At 44.0% G+C, this 14,480-nt stretch overlaps 1 pseudogene; it reads left to right on the top strand.

Moving 5' to 3' along the window:
* Window positions 1-13,327: 13,327 nt before the first annotated feature.
* Window positions 13,328-14,118, top strand: LOC116456969 (small ribosomal subunit protein eS1-like; annotated as a pseudogene).
* The last annotated feature ends 362 nt before the right edge of the window (window positions 14,119-14,480 follow it).

Genomic DNA, 14,480 nt, shown 5'->3' with positions numbered 1-14,480 from the left:
AGGGTCTGTCCCGAGACTGAATTGTAATCCACTTCCCTGTCATTTGCACCAACTGATCTCTCTGGAACAACTCAGAAGATGATTGTTTCTTCTATGTCTGTGCTTCAGCTATCCAATGTCGCATCTTTCTCTCATCCAGACTAATCAACTCCAGCTCCTCCAAAGTTTCCTTACTTGACATGGATTTTGTACCCATTGGCATCCATAAGTTTTTACGTCCCCATAAAATGCATAGCAATCCCTCCCATATTACCCGGAATACACCCTATCTTGGAAGAGAAACTGCATCAGGTGAGACAAGAATTCGGAGGAGGGAAGCTGAGATAACCCAGCCAGAGCTCTAGAGTCAGCAGATCCAAGCACAACTGAATCTCAGCTCCACTTGCTATTGGAAGACTGATCCTGGGCAAAATGCTTACTTTCTCTGAACCTCAGTTTCTTCTTCTGTACAATGGGAAAAATAAGGGCATCCACATTACAGAGTTATTCTAAGAGTTAAATAAGACAATAAATGCAAACCACTTTTAGCAGAGTGCCTGCCACATCTTTAAGGACTCAGAGCTTCCGCAAACTTTACCACTGACCTAAATGGCTCTCCATGCCCCTATAAGCTTCATTTTTCCCAGTCAAATCTTCCTGTTGGCCGAGTGCAGTGGCTCACGCCTATAATCCCAGCACTTTGGGAGGCTGAAGCGGGAGGATCACCTGAGGTCAGGAGTTCAAGACCAGCCTGGCCAACATGTTTCTACTAAAAATGCAAAAATTAGCTGGGCATGGTGGCAGGCGCCTGTAATCCTAGCTACTAGCGAGGCTGGGGCAGGAGAATCACTTGAACCCGGAAGGCGGAGGTTGCAGTGAACAGAGATCACACCATTGCATTCCAGCCTGGGCAACAGAGTCAGACTGTCAAAAAAAAAAATTCTTCCTGTTAACCCCCCAGCTCTGTCTTGGACACCTCCACACGTTTTTTTTTCCATATGGAGTTTTGCTCTTGTTGCCCAGGCTGGAGTGCAATGGTGCAATCTCGGCTCACTGCAACCTCTGCCTCCTGAGTTCAAGCAATTCTCTTGCCTCAGCCTCCCGAGTAGCTGGGATTACAGGCGCCCACTACCATGCCCAGCTAATTTTTATATGTTTAGCAGAGACGGGGTTTCACCATATTGGCCAGGCTGGTCTCGAACTCCTGACCTCAGGTGATCTACCTGCCTCAGCCTCCCAAAGTGCTGGGATTACAGGTGTGAGCCACCACACCTGGCCCACCTCCACATTTTTTCAGTCATGATAAGCTTCTAGGTGATTTCCTGACTATTTTTCTTCCAATTTTCTCATTTCATCTTCCACCTACCTCTCTGCTCTCTTCATTACTACTCATTAATGTATCCACCACATAGCCATTCTCCCTTTCTTTTTTATGTGTCTTTCTTGCTCAGTTAATTCTCTCTTGCTTATTTTCTTTCCTCTCATCTTTCTTTATAGCATGAAAACTCTAATCATTAAGATTATTAAAAAAAATTCTCCCCTTCTGTTCTGCCATCTACCTTGGCTGCAGATAGCTGAGAGGAAATAATCAACATGGTAACAGTAAAATCAGTAAATCCTCATTTTCTTTTTTTTTTTTTTTTTTTTTTTGAGATGGAGTCTTGCTCTGTCGCCCAGGCTGGAGTGCAGTGGCACGATCTCAGCTCACTGCAAGCTCCGCCTCTCGGGTTCATGCCATTCTCCTGCCTCAGCTTCCCGAGTAGCTGGGATTACACGCACCCGCCACCACGTCCAGCTAATTTTTTGTATTTTTAGTAGAGATGGGGTTTCACCATGTTAGCCAGGATGGTCTTGATCTCCTGACCTCGTGATCCGCCCACCTCGGCCTTCCAAAGTGCTGGGATTACAGGCTTGAGCCACCGCGCCCGGCTAGTAAATGCTCATTTTCTCATCACTTAGGCATCTTAAGTTGCAGGCCATTTTTCATCTGCTCCTTGCCACAGATGGAAAGGTAAAAATCCAGGTTGGAAGGGAAGCAGTCAGCGGTGAGGACAGAGAAGAACCAGAAAACTCTCTTTCCCTTTCACCTATATGAATGATTCTGATTTCTTACCTGTTGTAATAGCAAAGATCTCCACTACAGTGATAGTTGTCTATCTTGTTCTAACTTAAATGGAAATGTCTTTAATCTTTTGCCATTAATTATGTTTTTTTCCAGGTTTTGTACCAAACAGTCTTTATCCAATTGGGGGGAGATCTCTTCTGTGCCTAGTTAGCTAAGCTTATGTAATATGTAGTTGTGATTATCAAACTAGAGTTTCTAGGTAGAAATTTGAGCAGTGAAAGTCAGGGCAGCAGGGTGATAAGTAGGTTGGCATAGGAAGTATCCTGGGCTGGGAATATCAGAAGAATGAATTGAGGCCAAGTGGGCAGGTTGGGGCATGGTGGAGAATCCTGTCCTGAGGGACTGTCATGGTGCTGATAGTTCCTGCTCATAAACTAACTGAGATGTTGCAATTCAGATTTCAGGTGACCCTTGAGTGTAGCAATGACAAAACGAGGCTCTAGTTATACTTCTTGCTTCTTCTTTTTATTAATTTATATACGCAACTCTGGATTTTCCAGGAGATTTTTGGTAAAAATTGGAGCAAATAACTGAAACTACATCCTTTTTCAAGTGAAAGCTTTTTTGGAGGTGGATCTGATGCTGGTTTTCCATTCCAATCAGTGCTGTGAAAGCCACTTCTTGTTCTTGCTATGGGCAGATCGAGCTTCTTTTTCTCTCTGATGGAAATTCAGGAAGGAAACCAAATAATTCCCAACAGAGACAAGAGTTGACCACAGCACCATCCAAAAGGGCTTTTAAAGATTTCAATCTTGCATGTGAGAATGTTGGCAAGTGAGGTTGGTTGCTCACACTGCATTGTCAGCTTGATGACAGGCTGGGAAGGAGGACATGAAAATTGTTCTGAGGGAGAGGAGGTTGCAAGTGAAACATTGATGAGGTGCACTTAACACTGGAAACATCTCAGTAAAAGTGTTTGTGATAAGCATCCAAAATAAAGCACTAAAAACACTCAGATATAGGCATCTCTCAGTAAACCAACCTGCACATACTGTGGGACTGGTGAAAGGATGGACATTCTAACATCAAAGCTTCACAATGTGGGCTGGTACAAAGGTAGTGGGGTAACTCAATTGTTCAGTCAGTTACAGATCGAAATCCTTATTTTTTTTCTTTTTCTTTTTCTTTTTTTTTCCTTTTTTTTTTGAGACGAAGTCTTGCTCTTGTACCCCAGGCTGGAGTGCGATGGCGCGATCTCGGCTCACTGCAACCTCCGACTCCCTTGTTCAAGGGATCCTCCTGCCTCAGCCTCCCGAGTAGCTGAGATTACAGGCACGCACCACCACACCCAGCTAATTTTTTGTATTTTTAGTTTTAGTTTTCTAAGCTTATATAATATGTAGTTGTGGTTATTAGACTAGAGTTTCTAGGTAGGAAATCGAGCACTGAAAGTCAGGGAAGCAGGGTAATAAATAGATTGGCTTATTGGAGTTTCACCATGTTGGCCAGGATGGTCTCGATCTCCTGACCTCGTGATCTATCTGCCTCGGCCTACCAAAGTGCTGGGATTACAGGTGTGAGCTACCGCGCCTGGCCCGTACTCCTTGTTCTACTCCTTCCCCACCTTCTCACTACTGCGCTTCACCAGTCTTAAAAAAAAAAAGTTACCCAGTGTGGCATGTAGTGATTGCTGTTCTACCGCTATCATGTAGTTGCATTTGTTTTGTTTTCAGCATGATTGATGGAAAACTGGCCATCCTGCCCTGGGATAACCAGGAGTTCACTGTGCTTGATTTCTTTTCTAGCTCCCTTCTTCACTACATGGGGTGAAGAAAATAAGTGCTCAGCAACCCGTCATAAAGCGAAAATTTAAATTGACACAGGCAATGTGTCAGACAGCTTTGGGATAGTCTCAGAAGGTGGAAAGTAAAGAAAATCTATGAAGAAAAGTTGGGCTGGGCGTGGTGGCTCCCACCTGTAATCTCAGCACTTTGGGAGGCCGTGGTGGGAGGATCACTTGAGCCCAGGAGTTTGAGACCAGCCTGTGCAACAAAGTGAAATCCTGTTCCAAAAAAAAAAAAAAAAAAATTAAGAAAAAAATTTTAAAAAGAAAAGTTGAAGAAATTGGCATCAATTAGTCTTAAAAAGAGAAGCTGACAGGCTAATATAGTGACTGTTTCTAGTTTGTAAACTAGATCAACTACACACTCCAAAATACCATCTGTGCTCAGCCAGTGGTGGTGCACTGGACAAGCAGAAGAGTGAGTTCTAGAACTGGACTCCAGTCTCACCTCTGCCAATGCGTGTGGCCTGGGCTGTCTCCCTGTCTAGGCCTCAATTTCTGTCTCTGTAAAATTAAAAGGCTGGGCCACTTTGGGGTTCCCAGTCTTCCCTTAAGACTTCACAAAAGAAGAAATGTTTGGACACACCACAAAGAGTACTTTTAAATTATTACATAATAAATGCATTGGCTGAGCGTGGTGGCTCATTCCTGTAATCTCAGCACTTTGGGAGGCTGAGGAGGGCAGATCACTTGAGGCCAGGAGTTTGAGAACAGCCTGGCCAGCATGGAGAAACCCTATCTCTACTAAAAATACAAAAATTAGCTGGGTGTGGCAGTATGTGCCTGTAATCCCAGCTACTTGGGAGGCTGAGGCACAAGAATCGCTTGAACCTGGGAGGTGGAGGTTGCAGTGAGTCGAGATCACACCACTGCACTGCAGCCTGGGCAACAGAGTGAGACTCTGCCTTATAAATAAATAAATACATTTATTAGGTGATGAGAGTCTCCCAATCACAGGACTCATTAGGGAAAAGAAAAATAAAATAGGTGCTCAGTGATAAGAGTTTGGGAACCAGACTGAAGTTACTCTAGAGCAGGGATGGTGATGCATCATTTTAGAATCCTTAACACAGTGCCTTCTTAGCACACACACCCATGATGTACTCATTATGTTTCAAACACACACACGAAAAGGACACATAGTAAACTCCCATGCACCCATTACCCAGCCCCAAGAATCACCCCTCAAGGCCAGTCTAGCTTTTCTATGCTCCCATCAGCTGACCTTTAAATATCTCAAAGATTATTCTGAAGCAAGTGCCAGAAATCACATAATTTCACCTACAAGTATTTCAGTATGTCACTCTGAGATAAGTACTATGTAAATATAGCTACAAAATCATTATCAGACCTAAAATGTTAATAATACTTCCTTAAATATCATTTTTTATCACTATGATTTTTTTGAGACAGGGCCCGGCTCTGTCACCCAGGCTGGAGTATAGTGGCATGTAGCCTCAACCTCCTGGGTTCAAGCAATCCTCCCAACTCAGCCTAAAGGTACACAACACCATGCCCCAGCTAATTTTTTTTTCCTATTTTTTGTAGAGAGCGGGGGTCTCACTTTGTTGCCCAGGCTGGTCTTGAATTCCTGGGTTCAAGTGATCTTCCTGCCTCTGCCTCTCAAAGTCCTGGGATTACATGCATGAGCCACCATGCCCAGCCTCCTTAAATATCATTTAATGTTAATTGCATGTTCAAATTTCACTGATTGCGTCATACAATTTTTTTTTTTTTTTTTTTTTGAGACAGGGTCTCACTCTGTCCACCCAGGCTGGAGTGCAGTGGCACGATCTTGGCTCACTGCAACCTCTGCCGCTCTGGTTCAAGCTATTCTCCAGACTCAGCCTCCCGAGTAGCTGGGATTACAGGCATGCGCTACCATGCCTGGCTAATTTTTGTATTTTTAGTAGAGACAGGGTTTCGCCATGTCGGCCAGACTGGTCTCAAACTCCTAACCTCAAGTGATCCGCCCACCTCGGCCTCCCAAAGTGCCGGGGTTTCAGGCATGAGCCACCATACCCGGCCCAGCTTTTTGTGTTTCCATCAGGAGGCACATAATGCCCTGTTATCTTTCTTTTTTTGATGTTAGCAGCTATTGATGATCATTGCCTAGTTCCATTATTTCATTAAGAGTTGCAAAATTCCGATATGCAAAATGTTGATATGCTAACATTTCTTAGCTTCTTTTCTTCTTCATTTATTAACTAGAATGTTTCTATAAAGAAAATCATCTTCTTATCAACTATTTGGTTATCATGACACACAGTTGGAAAAGAAAAGGCAGAATCAATGCTGTTTCTTTTCCTTCCTTGTCAGTTTCAAAATAATAGGTTGATTTCCTAGCATCCTTCAAAAGATGACAAATGAGGCTGTTTTTTTTTCTAAGTGTCATTAAAAATTCATGGGTTTAATATATTTAATGAGTTTGAGTTCAATGAAGTTATAATCCTCATTGATTGTTCTACCATTGGCCAGTGGGACTGTGGGGATCTCTTAATTTGCTCCTGAGCCCTCTTGACCCAACTCCATGGTGTTTGATAGGTTCTTACTTTCTGTGAACTCAACTTCTGAGATAATCTCTAAGGTCCCTCTCAGTCCTGCCCTCAGATCAAGCAAAGAATAGCGCCCACCCTTGGCCTCATATAGTATACACGTTGAGACACAAAGGTTTTTTTCTTCTTGGGTCTTACAGAAAGGTTTTCTGAAAGGTAGGAGGAAGAGGGTGTGTGTAAACCCAACTCATCCCCTCAGGCTAGAGGAGGAGGCCTGAGGCTGTCAGTGAGAGTGGGGTGGGGGTGGGGAGTAGGGAGACAGAATCACAGCTCTGTCCTGGGAAATCAGGGAGAGTGGTTGCTTCAATTTTAAGCTTTCTCAAATCAACCCAAGTGCATGTCTCGACAGAACTGATTCCCTGTAACTTCTTTCCTGCCGATCCTCTCTTCCCCACTCCCTGCTCTTCAGTTAGGGTAGTGTAGTTTGGGGAGGCACATAAAAATGCCTGGAGATCCTAAGTTGGAAAAGTAAGGTGTGAAGAAGGTAACCTGGCCACCCTGGCAAAAAAGAGAGCTTGACTGAGTCAGTCCCTATCCCAAGATTGGGTGGATCCAGTCACCACCCAAGAGTCCTGGGCCTGAGGCCAGCTTCTGCACTGCCCTGCCCTGTCCCTGCATAACCAGGGTATGAAAACTCAAGCATCTAGGTGGAAGGAATGACACAGAGAGAACCTGGCTCCTTTAGCTTCCAAGACTCAAAGAAGTGAGCTTTGTGAGAGGGAAAAGCCTGGTTGGGAACGTTGGACAGAGGTGGGCATAATTCGATGTATAGCTTTTAAGCACTTAGACATTTGTCACATGGGACAATATTTGCACTTTTGCAAACACCGGGGCAGTGTTGATCCTTCTGCCTTGGGCATTCCAAGTGAGTGGATGCCCCAAGTGAGGACGTCTGGTTAGACTTCATGGTCCAGGCTAGTCCCTTGCCCAGCTTTTTCTTTTCCTTTCCCAGTCACCATGGAAAACAGACCACCTTTGGCATTACTGAATTCTGAGCATGTCCAGAATTTGGCTTGGGGCTGCTGCTTTTTGTGTAAAGTTAGGGGAAACCTGCAGTTTTGGAAAAGCATCTGGGAGCAAGAGATACATCTTGGGTTCTTCCTTCTTTCAGAAAGGTCCTGATAGCCAAGGATGGTCCCTCTCAATTACCACATCTGTATGCCCCTTCCCCTTGGCCAAAGCTGATTAACACAGTGCAGACACCTTGCCCAAATTTCCTTATCTGAGAGCTCCAAAGAGAGAGGGATGTTCAGAGGATGAGAATTTCTGAAACTTAATTCCTTCCTTGCCTAAATCTTTGCTGTTCATCTTTTCCTTCAATTACGTGACACATTCCATACCCTTCAAAAAAAAAAATGGCTTTTTGCTCATTCGAGCTAACCTAAGTCAGTTTCTGTTGTCTGCATCCACACACAGATGAAAAAACCTTAACCAAAATTACTGTTCAACGGTGCTCTGGATGAAGAGCCCAGGCACTAAATTCATCCCTTTCCCTCTGACTCCCCCATCCCTGTCATCACGTCATTAAATCCCAGACTCATTATCCTCTGCTTACAGCCAGAACCGAGGCAATAAGGGGAAATAAAAATGAGAAAAAAATGATGATGATGATAATAATAATACTTATTTTTTGAGCACCTTTTATACCAGGAATTGTGTTAAGTGCTTTACATAAATCATTTTATTGAATAAAATCCTCATAAACAACTCCGGGTTTGTTAGGATGCTTTTGACTCCATGTAAGAGAAATCCCAACTCAAAATAGCTTAAACACGAGGAAATGAGTTATTTTCTATGTAATAATAAATCCCTACCGGGGTAGCTTTAGGGTTGGTTAAATTAGAAGCTTGATGATGTCATCAGGGACCCAGGTTCTTGCTGTCTTTTCACTCTGCCATCCTTAGTTGGCTTGGATCTTCAGCCTGGGTACCCTCATGACCACAAAATGGCTGTTACACTTCCAGGCATCCCATCTGGACATGACAGTATTTAGCAGAGGGACTATCTCTTCCTTGTATCTTTTTTAAGTACAAGAAAAGCTTTCCAAGAAGCCTCTAGTTGATCACCTCTCTCATCTCAGTGGCCAGAACTGGGTCATACATGCATGCTTAATCCAACCATTGGCCCAAAAGTGGTATTATTGCAATGGGCCTACACCAAGCATAATTCACCCCTGAGTTGAGAGAGGAAGAGATAAAACACTCTGAAAAAAAAAAAAAAAAAGAAAAATGAGGTCTGGCCAGGCGCAGTGGCTCACGCCTGTAATCCCAGCACTTTGGGAAGCTGAGGTTGGCGGATCACGAGGTCAGGAGATCAAGACCATCCTGGCCAACATGGTGAAACCCTCTCTCTACTAAAAACACAAAAATTAGCTGGGTGTGGCAGTGCATGCCTGTAATCCCAGCTACTCGGGAAGTTGAGGCAGGAGAATAGCTTGAACCAGGGAGGCGGACATTACAGTGAGCCAAAATCGCGCCACTGCACTCCAGCCTGGCGACAGAGCTAGACTCTGTCTCAAAAAAAAGTATTTTTCAGCAAAGAAAAGGGGAGGAACCCATTCGGTAGTTAACCAACAGTGTCTGCTGCAAACCGTCGAGATACATATGAGCAGTTCAGAGGAGTAGAGTGATTTGCCTAAGGTCAAACAACCAGTTAATGGCAGACATGGAGTTTGAATCCAGAACTGTTCATCTCTAAAATCTACTCTTTTAACCTATATTTTGGGAGGCATTTAGTCCACACTAAATTTTGCCTTTGAGAAACTCAAGTTGCTAAGGCTGTCCTGAGTATTTCATGAAAATAACTGGTGTAGGAGCTACAAATTGATCAGATTCAGGAGACCAAGCCACACAGCAAACTTATCTAGCCTCACTAAATCTGTTCCCCACTGGCTCACTCAAGTCTCCTCAAATATAGTGGTGAGGAAACTTAAAAGAAGCTCAATTCAGCAAACAGCAGGCTTCGGTCTTAGATATCTGGCTTTCTGAGTGGGCATCATAAGTGAACAAATATCCTTTCCGTGTCCTTCCACATCTCCTCTTACTGGTATTGCCCCCTTTGGGGAATTCTTTCTACCCAATTTCATTTATTTGGTTCTGATAGGGACTTCCAATGACAGTACCAAGACAAGACATCAAGTCCCAGCTATTCAGGAGATCTCATCTCAGGCCAGGCACAGTGGCTCATGCTTGTAATCCCAGCACTTTGGGAGGCTGAGGGGGGTGGATCATGAGGTCAGGAGATCAAGACCATCCTGGCCAACATGGTGAAACCCGTCTCTATTAAAAGTACAAAAATTTCCCGGGCGTGGTAGCACATGCCTGTAATCCCAGCTACTCAGGAGGCTGAAGCAGGAGAATTGCTTGAACCAAGGAGCCGGAGGTTGCAGTGAGCCGAGATCACGCCACTGCACTCCAGCCTGGTGACAGAGTGAGACTCCGTCTAAAAACAAAAAACAAAAAAACCCTCATCTCTATCAGTCAATCAATTAGTCAGAGATGACATCAAAATCAAAATAGTTAAACAATGGGAAAGCACAGACACCAACCAATCACAAGGGACACTTGCAGCAGTGGCAAAGCAGGCTCCTGAAGGCCCCTGGCTGAGCTAGCCCTTAACTCTTCGTTGTTGGGCCATGGGGAAGTCCAGGGTGTCCCAAGGAGGTCCAGGATGGCCAGGAGATGAGGACAGGGAACTTAGGAGTCTTGGGCCAGTAGGTATTTACCAACAGCTATGGAAATATTTCACTTAATGAGTTCTTAATTACAAATATTGCATGTTTCAGTTCTAGAATGCCCATTTGATTCTTCTTTTATAGATTCAAATGCTCTGTTGAAATTCTTTATTTTTCATCTATTGTACTATTTTCTCTATTTACCATGTTTATAATACTTATTATAAAGTCATTGTCTGCTAACTCAAATATCAGAATCATCTGTGGGTCTGCTTCTATTGCCTGCTCTTTCTCTACTTTTTTATTTATTTATTTATTTTGAGGCAGGGTCTTGCTCTGTTGCCCAGGCTGGCATGTGGTGGTGCAATCATGGATCACTGCAACCTTGACCTCCTGGGCTTAAACAATCCTCCCTCCTTAACCTCCCAAGTAGCTGGGACTACAGGTATTCTAACTAAGCCCAGGTAATTTTGTTTGTTTGTTCGTTTGAGACGGAGTCTGGCTCTGTCGCCCCAGGCTGAAGTGCAGTGGCACAATCTTGGCTCACTGCAAGCTCTGCCTCCTGGGTTCACGCCATTCTCCTGCCTCAGCCTCCTGAGTAGCTGGGACTACAGGCTCCCACCACTACGCCCGGCTAATTTTTGTATTTTTAATAGAGACAGGTTTCACCATGTTGGCCAGGATGGTCTTGATTTCCTGACCTTGTGATCCACCCGCCTTGGCCTCTCAAAGTGCTGGGATTACAGGCGTGAGCCACTGTGCCCGGCCACCCAGGTAATTTTTTAACTTCTTCTTTTTTTTCTTTTTTTGAGACAGGATCTCGCTCTATCACCCAGGCTGGTGTGCAGTGGTGCGATCTCTACTCACTGCAACCTCTGCCTCCCAGATTCAAGTGATTTTCCCACCTCAGCCTCCCAAGTAGCTGGGACTACAGGCATGTGCCACAACACCTGGCTAATTTTTCTATTTTTAGTAGAGATGGGATTTTGTCATGTTGCCCAGGCTGGTCTCAAACTCCTGAGCTCAAGTGATCCACCCACCTCAGCCTCCCAAAGTGCTGGGATTACAGGCATAAGCCACTGCACCCAGCCTGCTTTTTTCCTTTTTCTTTTTTTGTTTTTTTTGAGACAGAGTCTCACTCTTGTCACCCAGGCTGGAGTGCAATGGTGTGATTTTGGCTCACTGCAACTTCTGACTCCCGGGTTCAAGTGATTCTCCTGCCTCAGCCTCCTGAGTAGCTGGGATGACAGATGTCCACCACCACGCCTGACTAATTTTTGTATTTTTAGTAGAGACGGGGTTTCGCCATGTTGGCCAGGCTGGTCTCGAACTCTTGACCTCGGGTGATCCACCCACCTCGGCCTCCCAAAGTGCTGGGATTACAGGCGTAAGCCACTGCGCCCGGCCCCTGCTTATTTTCCTTATCAGTCACATTTTCCTGCTCTTTGCATGCCTTATAATTATATAAAAGAAAACAGAGGCAAAAGATGATGTTATTTTCCTCCAGTGATGAATCTCTTTTTCTTCTGTTAGCAGATGGGGTGAGGGACTGATCACCTTAACCTAGTCAAGAATTCAGCTGGGTTGAGGCTGGGTTGCAGTCTTAGTTAGTCCCAGTCCACCTCTGAGTCATCACTATTCCTTGGATGGAGCCCACTCAAGCTTTTCATCGGCATGTCTCTGTCTTCTCATCCCTGAAAGCTATGGAAGATTCAGCTCTGTTCTTAGGAGCTCCAGCTTAGCTCTAGATTTTAACATTACACCAGATAACATTGATCATCAAAAACTCTACCAGTTTCTCTTTGCCCCAGTAGAGACCCTACGCCTGGGTCAAGCCCTATCCCTTGGCCTGTGCACAGATTTGGCAAATACCCCCCGGGAAGAAAATGGTCAGAGACAATCAGCACATTTAGAAAGGGCTCTTTCCGGCTGGGCGCAGTGGCTCACGCCTGTAGTCCCAGCACTCTAGGAGGCCAAGGCAGGCAGATCACCTGAGGTCAGGAGTTTGAGACCAGCCTGACCAACAGGGTTAAATCCCGTCTCTAAGAAAAATACAAAATTAGCTGCGTGTGGTGGCACATGCCTGCAATCCCAGCTACTCGGGAGGCTGAGACAGGAGAATCACTTGAACCTAGGAGGCGGAGGTTGCAGTGAGCCTAGATCGTGCCATTACACTCCAGCCTGGGCAACAAGAGTGAAACTCCGTCTCCAAAAAAAAAAAAAAAAAGGAAAGAGCTCTTTCCTCTCCAGAATTTCAGTTCATTAGTCCTCATTGATGGCACAACTCTGCAATGTCTTAAAAAGGTGATTTCTGTAACTTACTCTGTTTTTTCCAGTTGCTTCAGCAGGAGTGTTGGATTGTTCCTACATATACATCCTATCCAGAAGAGGAAGCCCTCTGAAACCCTTTCGACATTTAACCATGGTGAGGTCATCCAGGTATATACGGCTGAATCAACCCAGAGCATACCATGGCCCCTGCTCCACACCTCCACTACAGTGAGGATAGGTGGCCCAAGCAGACTAGAGTCTTTTTGCATTGAAACTGGGAACCGTGAGCCTTTTTATTTTTACAGTGGGTGGAAAGTGTGACAAAGCTGTGAGAATAAGTCTGGAGGCTTCCAATGGCTATGACCCATGCTCATGGAAGAGGCCAGTCTCCAGCAGGAGAAAATGAAGCCCTTCCACGGAAAGGAGAGGCATTGGGAGCACTCAGGGGATGTTGGAGTCCCTGATTCCAGTCACTTGCTCCTGCTGTGGTTTGGTTATCTGAGTCACATACTTCCCTTTTCTTCCTGAGCTAGTTCCAGTTTCTTTTTAAAAAAATTTATTTGTGTATATTTATGCGGTACATGAGAAAATCTGTTATATGTATATAATACATAGTGATCAAGAAGGGGCATTCAGGGTGTCCGTCATGTGAGTACAACACACTTTTGTTAAGTTTAGTCATCCTACTCTGCTGTGGAATATTGAATTTATTCCTTTTATCTTACTGTATGTTTGTATGTTTTAACACTTGTCTTTATCCGCCCGCCCCCCACTACTGTCTCTTCCATCTCTATTATCTGTTTTTCCATTCTTTAGCTCCGTGTGTTCAATTTTTTTAGCTCCTACATATAAGTGAAAACATGCAATATTTGTCTTTCTGTGCCTGGCTTTTTTGACTTAAGAGAATAACCTCCAGGTCTTGTGGCTCTCTGAGCAGCAACATGGTGGTTGGCAAGAACAAGTGCCTTACAAAAGGCAGCAAAAAGGGAGCCAAGAAGAAAGTGATTGATCCATTTTCCAAGGAAGATTGGTATAATGTGAAAGCAGCTGCTATGTTCAATATAAGAAATATTGGAAAGCCGCTAGTCACCAGGACCCAAGGAACCAAAATTGCATCCCATGGCCTCAAGGATCGTGTGTTTGAAGTGAGTCTTGCTGATTTGCAGAATGATGAAGTTGCATTTAGAAAATTCAAGCTGATTACTGAAGATGTTCAGGGCAAAAACTGCCTGACTAACTTCCATGGCATGGATCTTATTCGTGACAAAATGTGTTCCATGGTCAAAAAATGGCAGACAATGATTGAAGCTCACGTTGATGTCAAGACTACTCATGGTTACTTGCTTCATCTGTTCTGTATTGGTTTTACTAAAAAAGCAACAATCAGATACGGAAGACCTCTTATGCTGAGCAACAACAGGTCCGCCAAATCCAGAAGGTGATGGAAATCATGACCCAAGAGGTGCAGACAAATGACTTGAAAGAAGTGGACAATAAATTGATTCTAGACAGCATTGGAAAAGACATAGAAAAGGCTTGCCAATCTATTTACCCTCTCCATGATGTCCTTGTTAGAAAAGTAATAATGCTGAAGAAGTTCAAGTTTGAATTGGGAAAACTCATGGAGCTTCATGGTGAAGGCAGTAGTTCTGGAAAAGCCACTGGGGACAAGACAGGTGCTAAAGTTGAATGAGCTGATGGATATGAATGACCAGTCCAAGAATCTGTTTAAAGTTCAGACTTATAATAGTGGCAAATAAAAAGTCCTGTTTGTGATGAAAAAAATAATAATAATCTCCAGTTCCATCCATGTTGCTGCAAATGACATGATTTCATTCTTTTCATGGCTAAACAGTATTCCATTGTGTATATATACCACATTTTCTTTATTCTACCATTGATGGACACTTAGGTCGATTCCATATCTTAGCTATTGTGCATAGTGCTGCAATAAACATGCAAGTTTGCAGATTTCCTTTTGATATATTGATTTCTTTTCCTTTGGGTAGATACCCATTAGTAGGATCGCTGAATCAAATGGTAATTCTACTTTTAGTTTTTTTTAAGAAATCTCTGGCCAGGCATGGTGGCTCA

The sequence above is a fragment of the Hylobates moloch genome, unplaced genomic scaffold (assembly GCF_009828535.3).
Source record: "Hylobates moloch isolate HMO894 unplaced genomic scaffold, HMol_V3 SCAFFOLD_3, whole genome shotgun sequence".
NCBI lineage: Eukaryota > Metazoa > Chordata > Mammalia > Primates > Hylobatidae > Hylobates > Hylobates moloch.
Note: the sequence above shows the minus strand (reverse complement) of the source record. Positions and strands in the feature narration are given on the sequence as shown.